Source organism: Panicum virgatum, chromosome 8K (genome assembly GCF_016808335.1).
Source record: "Panicum virgatum strain AP13 chromosome 8K, P.virgatum_v5, whole genome shotgun sequence".
Taxonomy (NCBI): Eukaryota; Viridiplantae; Streptophyta; class Magnoliopsida; order Poales; family Poaceae; genus Panicum; species Panicum virgatum.
Genome location: NC_053143.1, coordinates 30273165 through 30285043, shown reverse-complemented (window position 1 = coordinate 30285043; position 11879 = coordinate 30273165). Strand labels below are relative to the sequence as shown.

The 11879-nt window shown below is 45.2% G+C and overlaps 1 long non-coding RNA gene across 9 annotated transcripts; it reads right to left on the bottom strand.

Annotated features, from left to right (window-relative positions):
• Positions 1-1668: 1668 nt before the first annotated feature.
• LOC120644390 lies at positions 1669-7496 on the bottom strand. 9 transcript variants are annotated; one of them, XR_005663697.1, is made up of 11 exons: positions 6963-7496; positions 6736-6891; positions 6521-6600; positions 6193-6256; positions 5773-5810; positions 5605-5667; positions 5342-5440; positions 4101-5232; positions 2649-2970; positions 2324-2414; positions 1669-1902 (listed from the first exon to the last, which is right to left on the bottom strand). It is a non-coding gene; the product is annotated as an uncharacterized LOC120644390 (long non-coding RNA). The 9 variants fall into 9 exon arrangements; XR_005663694.1 differs by adding an exon at positions 6369-6433 and having other exon boundaries at positions 4101-5440; positions 6963-7495; XR_005663691.1 differs by having other exon boundaries at positions 2649-2750; positions 2829-2970; positions 4101-5440; positions 6963-7494.
• Positions 7497-11879: the final 4383 nt, after the last annotated feature.

Here is an 11879-nt window from a genome sequence, read left to right as displayed (position 1 = left end):
ATGATGCTGCTGCTGTTAGTGCTAGATGTAGAATGAAAAAATGAACACCTTTTCTTCTAAAGCTTCAGGTTCAGAATCCCAAACAACTCTCTAGTCTCTACTGATTTCGCCAATCCAACATATTTCAAATGCATGTTTTATTTTTGCAGATTACAATGCAGATCTATGCAAAAATGGGTAAATAGAAGCATTGAACAAAATTACATGGTAAACTGGATGAATGAAAGCATTGAACACAATTGCATGGTAAACTGGATGAATGGAAGCAGAGACACCTAACTGTATTTTTCATTCTAAAGAAAATATTGCATACAGTTATAATGACGATAGCACATATGAGAGCAAAGAGGATCCAGTTAACTGAACGCAGATTAACACATAAGAAAACTGTTTGAGCAGTGCCATCTCTGCGGTAGCGGCATACATGAACCCAAGCATGCTGGCGTGGCTTGCAATGCAACATTAGAGCTAGCAGAAAACTCGTCAGTGATGATGAAGACAGGAAGCAATGAGATCCACTACAGAATCAGACTTCGATCTAGCAATAATGTAGTTAATCTTGTATAAAAAGAGGTATACCGGTGCATTATGACAAATAGAAATGTCAGTACATGGGGTATGCAATTTTGTTTCCTTGAATTTACTTGGCAAGATTAGTTCTTAACTACAATCATTTGCTGGCTAACATGTTTAACTCAGTTCAGTTGCAGGAAACTGTGGTTAAAGCAAATAACATGTTTGTTCACCTGAAAAATGTACAGAACTTAACAAACTAGCACCTATAACTATTGCATATCTAAATTCTTTAAACAGGAACTCATCTAGTCATATTCACAAATAAAAGTCATCAATTCTTTTAAAAGAAATTAAAGCTCTAGTTATCTGAACAGGTATCTATCGGTCAACAAATAAACATCTAGGTCTATGAAGAATAAGTATCCTTCAGCCAACAAACTATAGGTTCTACACTTTCTAGATCTACTCTTTACTGCAAACTTGAATTAGTAATCAATAAAAATATACCAAGAAGAGATTTGTATTAACTCTGAAATTGATTTGTAGGAACAGGTGCTGCCACAACCCGCCTTTGTAAATGCATTCACCTCTGGAAATAGTGGGTGACGCTATCACTCGCCCCCGTAAATGGTGGGTGATGCTGTCACCCACCCCTAAAAATGTATTTCCAGGGCGGCTCGAAAAACTACAGTAACCAACTTGTATTTGTGCAGCGGATCACAATTTCGGTCGTCCCAGACAAAAGAGAAGCGCTACGTCATAATACCATATTAGTGATGGTTGTAAATCCACATTAGTGACGGCTAAAACGCGCATCACTAAATTTTCGTCACTAATGTGAACACATCAGTGACGCCGAAAAAACCGTCACTAATGACTCACAAAGATGACAACTATTGAGTTTACCCGTCACCAATGACTCAAAAAGTAACAGCTATTGAGTTTACCCATCACCAATGACTTGCAAAGGTGACGGCTGTTAAGTTTACACGTCGCCAATGACTCATAAAGGTGACGGCTATAGGGATACGTCACTAAAAATAGTTATCAGTGACGGACCAATATATAGCTCGTCACTCATTATTTTCTTATTGGTGACGTGCTACAGCATCACCCATCACCAATGTGAATTTATAAAATAAAAAAATAAAATTACAATAAAAAATGCATCGTATTGATTACAAATATCAATGCTTTCTGGCTACTTCATCTGTTTACACAAATATGAATATATATACACACAATGTAGCTTCTGGCTACTCATTTCATCCCACATACATAAATCACTCCTACTCAATATATATACATCACAACCAAATCCACTAAGTCTCTAGCAATACTTTTTGCTTGTCTAAGAATAGCCTTCTCTAGTTTCAGTCTTCCCACCTGAAATAATACAATTTGTGGAAATCTTTAATGATTGTAAACATATTAGATGACTGGATTAGTGACCCAACTAGTTATGATACGAATTTTTACAGTAATTCCTTAAATTGGTGCATATTTCTTAAAGTGCAAATTAGTATTATATCAGAAAGAATTCACAGCCTGGTTATAAAGATAGCATCCTTCTCATTTCTATGTTAGAATTTATCATGACAGACTATTATCGATGACACAAGTAGAAAAGGCAAGTACAGCTTATAAAAGTAGGACGACCAAATAGCATGGAATCTTATATGCATGGCAAGCACATTATAGCATAGCAAATTTTTGTTGCATTGGCAGAGTTGTCCGAGCAATGAGCTTCATAGATGAGGAGCAGCACATCAGTCCCTAAAGCTGAATGGTCAGAGGAAGAACATACCTGCCGATCTTTGGTGAAGCATATATGCCTTGCACACTCTGCGTGCACTGGAAGCAGTAGATGGAGCAGAGTGTCTGACGAATCCAGTGGCCTTGAAATATAAGAGAAATAGTATCAAGGTGGGAGAACACACACACGATCAATACTGTAGCACTGAATAGACAGAACAAAACAGGAACCAACTTAACTACATAGGCAATATTTTTTTTTACCAAACTTACATAGGAAACTTAGGCTCATTTGCTTACAATAAATTTCAGCCCAAGGTATAGGTATATTCAGATTAGCAAAATGAAATAAGTTACAAACAAAAGCATTGGTGTACCCTTAGTCTGCTTCAGTTGCAGCTAGTGCTTTCAAATGACATCCATTTAGTATTATTGTAAGCTGCACCCAGGTGCTGGTCTAACATATCCCATCCCTGTCACTTGGAACCAAAATCATCTAGGACTGAACAGGAAGCGACCAGCAACAGTTGGTTGCATCTAAAAGAATAACCACTTACTGGCATAGAACAGTAAACGATTTTATCCAGTGTACTGCAAGCTAGAGAGATGAGCAATCCATTGTACTTAACCAGGACTGATAATTAATAATCAACAAGATAGGCACATTACTTCTATGCATCATCTCTGCATATCAACAAGCTAAGCATAACAATTACACAGAAGTTGGTTGCATGAATCCTATGCAAATGATGATTACTGTCGGTACCCTATAACAGGGATACCCACTCTTACTGCGGCAAGGCAGGACCCGCGTAGTTATCCGTAACTGCGCGTGGAGGACGGGGTAGCCAGGCCCCACGGATCAGGCTCTTTCCTCACCAGGCCAATGGCCCCGGACCCGTTCCCCGCCTGGGATGGGTCCGGAGACGCCACGTATCCCTAAGAAAGGAAAGCTCCGAGCTGACAGCCGAGGCCTCGGACCCCCCATAGGGGTCCGGGACCTCCTACGCCCATCCGGACCTCCCTTACTGCGTGGGGGTCCGGAGCCGCCACGTGTCCCGGAGGCACGGGCGCGGGCTCGTGCACGAGCCTTCCGCTGGAAGACTCGCCCACCCACCGCAATTAATGCGGATGGTTGAGGCGTGCTCTGACGTCGCAGCACGCGGGACAGCCTTTGCCAGGCCTCACTGTGCATCGGGTATTACCAAGGTACACAGTGTAGCCGTCTGTGCTGCACCAGCTCAGAGCCCGCCTGCCGCATTAATTGGATACGACGGCACGACACTTTTCCATCATGCCGCCTACGCCGCAAGCTACGCGGCCCGTCCAGCTACGTGGCGGGCAACACCGCTGGCTATACCTGGCGCCGTTCCGACAAGACAGCGCCTGGACACGCTGAACGGGGAACTCCAGGAGCAGACAATGGGATCCAGAAGAGAGATCTCCTTCGCCTGCGACGCCATAATTATGAACAATACATTATCTTGTACTACATCATTGGGCCCACCTGTCGGGGTCCCAACGGCCATGTATGCGCCCCCTTGAGATATAAAAGGGAGGCGCTCGCTGTACAAAACAGGCTCTCCAGACACACAAGCTCTCGCGGACTCTCTCGAGGCAAGGTAATACAACACACAGTGGACGTAGAATATTACGCTCCGGCGGCCCGAACCACTCTAATCCCGCTGTGTTCATCGTGTTCTTGAGCGAGATCGAACTAGGACTAGCTAACACCCGAGTACACACCCTCTGAGCTTAGGCGGGTGCCTTCCGCCACCCGGCTGTGGTTTGCAGCACCACGACAATTACTATGCGTACAAGAACCCTACCACATTAGAGGAGGCATGGATGTCGAGGTAGGAGGGATGCCATTTTCATTTTTATCACAGCCTCCAGCAAAGTCATGGATCTTATACTATTCTTATTCCGGTAAAAATAGCAGATATTGCAATATGTCAAAACTGAATATCGTGGAATGCCCTGACCTCTCGCATCCGCAAACAGTTTTCAATTGTGACAAGAAAAGCAGGAGATTCAGCCTAGACATACTGCCTGCCTGAAGAAAACAACATTAAGAGGTAACTGAATAAATCAAAAGAAGAGAACCCACCATCTCAATGCCTCAATGGATCCTGATATCTTTTTTTTTTGAGAGGAACCGGGATTTTCATTCTTAATAAAACTGGTAGTTTACAACCCATCTTACAAAGACAAACTTGAAAGAAACGGAAGTTACATTCAGATCCTTGAAAGAATCCCCGGTCTTCCTTGTCGCCGACGATTGGAGCCATCCATGAAGCCGACCACCACACCGACGAAGGAAATGAAGTTTGAAAGGCACCATGAGCAGCACATCAGAGAACCAATGCACCTTGAAGACGATGAACGAACAGGCCAGGAGAGATGGCCGACAGCCATCACATCGCTGAAACCAGGGAGTCTGACGCCTCAGACAACGACCCCGGGTGGCCGGACAACAAGAACCCCGAAGGGGAAGTAAACCACCAGAGACGGTGGGACAAACAACCAACCCAATTCCACAGATTGGTAAGAAAACATACCCCATCTTGGCCACAGAAAACGGATCCTTGCCGGACGTCCCCGTCGCCGGAGACGAAGCTGAAGCCGACGCCGTCGCCGCGGAAGAGGGGAACGGACATAAACTCCGAACAGGCGACCTCGATTCGGAGTAGGCAAACCCTAACCTATAGAAACCTAGACTAATAGGAGTAGGTATGTACACCGGCCATCGATTCCGTAGCTTCCCTTCACCTCCAGCGCCGGAACGGCCACTGGAGGCGAAGAGAAGCAGACGAAATCGACGCCGGGAAACGAATTGCCCCTGGTTTGCCCCGATCTACTGTAGACGAGGAACGAGAGACGTCTGGAGGAAGAAGACGCCAACTGGGGGAGTCGGGAGTCGAGACTCAATCCTGATATCTATTAGCTGCCTTAATGGACCTAGCAATGGCGAAGTCCAGCCCATTACTGAAGTCTCAATCGAATCAGTGAGAACCTGACAAGGGAACTAAAAATCCATATAGAATTAGGGGTAGGATCAAAATCTTACATATCACTGGAGCTGTCATCACCGGTACTTGGCCCAGAACGCCTTGCACAGGCTGCAACGGTCTTCTCTTTTCTTCAGCTCTTTATGCATGGAAGGTCCCTAAAACCATATCAGAGGCCACATATTATTACAGGTACCATGATTTTTTCTTGTATAGCTCACAACCCCTCAGGCAGTAAAATTTACCATAACTTTGGCATGTAATTGGCACTGGCGACATCAAATAATTAAATAGTAGTAGGAACTGACCACATCAAGTATACCTGATCAAAATCTCTCCCATGTTCCTGGAGAATTGCCCATCAATGTACTCCTGTGTTAGCAAGCTGCAGGCAGTAGAGAGAGGTAGTAATTAATTTTGCATGTCACTTCATATCCAATCAACAGATGGTAGATATAATGGTTAGACAGCCAAACTGTCAAATTAGTACCTGAAGATTCATGTAGGAGTCCACAGAAAAAAGATAACCTGAGAACATTATATAAATGATTCCATTATGTTAACGATGGCATTGTATTTTACTACAAAGCAACAGATCAGGTTGGTGCAATCAGATCACAACTAACAGGTCTGCATGATGAACCCAATGGCTCATCCTTAATTGAGATCAGACTAATCATCCACCAAAAGTTAACTCTCACAGCGAAGATATATAGACAAGTCAACAATGAATCAGATGCAGTTATCTTCTTATCTAGTAAATTATCTTAGTGCTTTTTAAATTAGATCACAATCAATTTCATTAACTGAATTGCAAAGCAATAATCAACTGTGTACATGCACAGACAAATGCAGATGCACCTTTGGACTGAGCTAGCAGAAGCAATCACAAATGTGATAAGAAAAATACCATGGTACTGGCAAAGGTGAAATGACTGTCCTGAAATTTTGAAGCAGAAGCAGTGGCGTCCATACTACAACAAATGTGTCACAATTGTTCCGTTAAAACATGTCACAATTTAATTTGATGGAGAAAAAAATCACCAGCTAGGCAGGGCAAGCACTAGCATTATAGTAGTACCCTACCTCACTATCAGTCTATCACAAAATTCATCAGGGCTATCACTCGGTTATTGCAATTTGAAATACATCTGGTAGGAGTTCAGATATATGAGAACAGTACAGATTTACTGAATTTGTCATTCGACCTACTAGAGGAGAAGAAACTCAATGGTTACCTTCGTGGTGACTGGTGAGATCCACTCACATGTTCTTCAGGTCAACGTGGATGCCACCATGTTCTTCAGCGCTCATGATGCTGTCCCGGCCCACATCAGAATTGTTCATCAGAAAACAAACAAGTATCAGGCATGTGAATGGGAACCAAAATTTTCCAAGTTGGAACAGAATTAATTTCATCTGCAATTCAAACACCAGGCCTAAACAACCCGACCTGAGAAAACAAACAGACTAACAATCCGCTAGTAGACTCAGCTCCTTGTGCCCAGGCTGCTATGGAGATGAGCCACGCTGCTCCACGGCGAGCTAGCCTCCGCTGTGCCGCGCTAGCTGCTAGCCCTTGCTGCCGCTTGCCCCATCTGTCGTGTGTCTATGCATGTGTGGATCTGGATCTGAGATGGGAAGAGAGGAGTGGAGGGAGAGAGTGAGAGAGTTACGTACCAGACGCCGGCGTGGGCTCGCAGATCCGCCGTCGAAGATGTTGAGAACGGCAGGTGAGGCCGCCGTGAAGGGACGAAACCGCATCCCAAGCTCCCAGTTCACCCCCGCAGCCGGCGCAGGGACGAGGGGGGAGGAGGAATCGACCACCTGGGGGTGGGCGAGGAGGAGGGGGGCGGCGCAGGGGACGAAGAGGAGGGGGCGGCGCAGGGGACAAGGAGGAGAGGGCGCTCCATCGCACGGCCTCCTCGGGGAGCTCGTCGTCGCAGGCGCGACGCAGGCCATCGAGGCGTACAGCTATGAGACGGTCGACCTCATCCGCGGCCTCCCCGAGTCCGCCTAGATCCCGCTTCGTGACATCGTCGAGCACCCGACGTCCTCCTCGCCACCCTCGCCGTGGCCCCCTCCTGCGCGGCGGAGTCGGCGGCCACCACCTCCGGCGACGACGTTGGCGGCGCGGCGACGGAATCTGTCACGGGGACCGAAGGGATTAGGGTTGGGAGGGTGCGGCGTGGTTGAGGGAGAGAGAGAGAGAGGCGGAGGGAGCAGGTGGAGGGGTCTGTTTTGGGCCGGGTGAAAGGACGTTGTGGCCCAGGCCCAGGTTGCCGTCAATTTTCCTTTCTCAGACAAGATGATATATGGTGTGATATATTGGTGACGTGTAACTAATTTATAAGTCACCATTATATGTCATAATTAGTGACGTGCGTTAAAGTTGTCCGTCACCACTAACTAATTAGTGATGCGTGTAATCAGTGCCCGTCAACAATATGCGTGTATCAGGATAAGATAAATGTTACTATTGTGGCATTGGTGATGTTTACGATATATAGCCGTCACTAATTTTAAATTAGTGACGTGTGAAATTTTCGCGTCACTAATATGAGTGTCTACTTTTAATGTTTTTGACGTATGGCTCTTAGAAAAAAGTGCACATGTAGTATTCCCTTGGAAATGCATTCGCCTTTGGAAATGGTGGGTGATGTCATCACCCGCTCCTGTAAATGGTGGGTGATGCCGTCGCCCGCCGCTAAAAATGTATTTTCAAGGTGGCTCGAAAAGCTGCAGTAACCAACTTGTATTTGTGTAGTGGGTCACAAATTCGGTGGTCCCAGAAAGAGGGAGCGTTCTTACAAATCATTTTTGTAGTTGTGATCCTAGAAAAAAGTGCATGTGTAGTATGTAGAATTTAAAATATACCTGAGAAACGTGTACAGGAAAGGGGTATGTGCGTGTATACCTAATTATTTATATGCTGCTACAGCTGTACGGCTGTACCTACACAGGAGGTATAAAATAGTACTCTTCCTTGCATGTAGTTGGAGTGGGCCAAATTCGGAACATGAAGGCAGTGGCTTGATTTGAACAGCAGCAACGTTCGCTGGAACCACTTGATCATGTCTGGCCCGCCGGCTCACTAGCGCTGCCACGTACTCGATCGATCGGTCGAAATCACTTGCCCCTTTATTTCAAGCCCCGCGCTGGGCACTCCACCCAGATGGCACTCGATCCCTAGCTCCGCCGGCGACCTTTCTCTGGAGCTACGAGCAGTGGCTATGCTTGCCCATGACGCGTAATCAATCGGCCGGCGCTGTCTCGTCTCTGTCGCCGGCGCCGGCGAGGCCATGGACATCCCGCCGTCCAGGATAGATGCTGCCCATGCTCAGCGTCTTCATCAATGGCCGCCGGTTCAGTTGCTGCGTCCAGCGGGGCGGGACACCCTGCACTTTACCCTGAGTCCGCGGATCCCGTGGCTGCGGTCGGCAATTGAGCAAACAGCCACGGGGGTTTTTATTTGGCCAGGATCTCTGGAGAATTTTGCAACAAACAGTGATTTAGTTTTGAGCAATCATGTGCCATCGGGGTTGCCAATAATGTCAGCGTGTGTATGGCCTACGCAGAAATAGCCCCAATAAACACTCTTTGGAGGGGCTAATTTTTTTAGGTGCTAAGAGCATTACAACGGGCCGTCGACTGAAGTAGACATGCAGGTAATTTTTGCAAGAACCCCCCTTCGACCCGCATTGTCTGGTTCGACTGCGGCTCAAGGCCCGTATTCCCAGGCTTGGCGACGGTAAAGGCGCCCGTTGCAGGAGTTGCTGCCAGGCCCGTCCCTATGGGCGTGCGGCCGGTTCGGCTGAACAGGGCCCCCAATTTTTAGGGGCCCCAAGTTACAGATCTACAATCCATTAAGCTTATTAATATTTGGCCCCAATATTTCGGCCGCCGTCTGCTGCTTCAAATTCTCGCACGCCTGCGTCTTGTAGCTTGCTGATCCATTCCTGATCGGCTGTTAGTCCGTACGTGCACGCGTTCAAGTTAAACTTCAAGCCGTACTTGCTACAAGTCAAGGCTTAATGTATTTCTAATTTCTTTAATTCTTTTGTTTCAATTGATGGATGGTGAATGGATCAATTGATCTTTTATGCATCAATTGATCTAAACGTTTATTATTTCAAGATCCAAGCCATGTCTTTTGCAAATCAATCTAGAGAATATGACTCGGATTCTTGAAAACGAAGAAAAGAAAAGCAAAGAATAGAGAATTTAACTCAATCTCATAGAGCTATGGATCAGCGCAATCAAGCTTTTCTAAACTGAAGGTAGTGAAGTCTTATTTGTGTTCTACAATGACACAAGAAAATAGAAATGATAGCACTTAAGACTGACATATTGTAAAAGATTGATTATGAGTTTATCATTGAAATTTTCATTTCGAGAATCATGAAAAGAATGGTGTTATTCAAGTAAAAAATTTTGCAACTAAGATTAAATAGGTATAACTTTCGATGTTTTCCATGGCAATTTAATATATCATATTGTATTTATTATTATTCTATTAGGGCCCGCTTTATACTTTGGTACAGGGCCCCGGTTTGTACCGGGACGGCCCTGGTTGCTGCGGGGAAACGATGAGCCATGGATCCCACGCGCGCGGGGGAGAGAAATCATTTGGCGCAAATGGTTCCGGAAATCCAATTTCAAGAGCGCGCGTAGCAAGCTTTCTGGAGCGTGACGAGACAGCGATGCAGGCTTTGCCTATGCTCTGCGTGAGAGTCGTACTCGTGTACGTCTATGCGACAGAGGCGAGCTGTCTAGCTTGTCCGTGCGGGAGACTCTCATGCACATGTATTAGTTTTCCTAAGAAGTTTTTGTTTGATAAATATTTTATTGAAATTATACTAAATAATTTCATGGAAAGTTAGATAGTGAACTTATGCATAAAGATTATGTGATAAGTTTTTTTGATAATATTATCATGAAAGTTATGCTAAAAATCCTCCGATACATGTAAGTTATATATCGTGAAAAGTAATGCTAAAAAATATCTCGTGAGAAATTGATTGAAACAAGTTATACATAAAAGTTCTAAGACCATTTCATATAAATATATATATAATATACACGTTTATTTTAAGAGTCATACGAATTAATGTAATGCATTGTCCATTCTCTCGTGTATGCAATAAAGTGGCTACAAAGATCAATTATGTACTAGATCACCATGAGTCTATGTGTCAAAACCTGAATTAATCATCCTGCAGACAGCCAAACAGACAGCTCATTGTACAAGCTGTCTATTGAGTTGTCTGTTTGTGACAAAAAGACAACGGTTATCTGCACTGTTGTACATGCCCTAATTCGCTTGAGCTCCAAATAATCCCACCTATTTGGATCCGGTAGAGCTAAAAGGGACTAAAAGGGAAGGTGCTAATTTTTAGCACCCGGATCCAAACAGGGCCTAGGTCGTAGCCCTACTCCATAGTTGGCTACTTCCTCTTTTTCATTTTATTGACCAACTTGGAATTGGTTATGGATTGGCTACGTGGACACCGAGTCATTTGTGATACAATGCGATTCGGCCACTTCGTTCATTGAAGCGTAGGCACAATACCAAGCTAAGGCACTACATATAGTTTCTATATACTTCCTATGTTATATAGATACTATACTGAGCCCTTTTACAATGTTTGAAAAATACTTCCCAATACTTGCCAATGCCTCCCAACGCCTACGCAAAATAGTTTTTTTTGTTAATTTTATTGTTCCAAGGGCAGTATGGTCATTGCGCATCCTCAAATAAAAGGGCACTACTGCCCGACGTCCTGTCACGAACGATCGCACGCCGCCGACGCCGTGCCCTGGCCTGGCTCCCTCCGTGCTCCCGGATAATCTAAAATCCTGCTAAAGTGCTAAGTAAGGCATAACATCACTATTTCACTCTGATCCAAAACTTTTGGCAATATCTAGCAAGGAGTCCTAGTAACACAAACCTACACATCAAGGACATGTACTAAATGGAAGGAACACATAACGCAACCATACTGGCAACCTGAGATGAGTACCAAGGATGTAGACGCAGAATTAGAGTTCAAAGAACAAATTTTACACCGTCGATGACAAACGACAGGCTCGGAAAGTACAGAACAGATTCATCACAGAACAAACAACATACTATTCAGAAGAGGAACTAGATGTGGCACAATAGGGCCGGCGCACACCTGCAGTCATGCTCGGGCTGGCAGCTGGGGACGAGCCACGGGGAGCGGGCGGCGCGCCGAGACGACCGAGACAGCTGGGGCGGAGAGGGGCAACGGAGGTCCGCCACGGCCGAGGCAGCTTGGGCGGGGAGGGCCGAGGCAGGTCAGGCGGCAATGAGCGAGGGGAGGGTCTAGGCAAGTCGGGCGGCGACGGGCGACAAATGGAATCACCGGTCAGGAAGAACCCTAAGAATGATCATTTTTTTCTTTTTCTTTAAAACAAATATTCATCTCACTATAGTATAATTATGAATTCACCCTTTTACCCTTGATTAAAAAAATAACTACAGAAAATGAATTGCCATGAATCACTAATCCTCTTAACTTTGGAGGCATTACGGCACATATGGGCCCACCGACCGTAGATACATCTAATGCC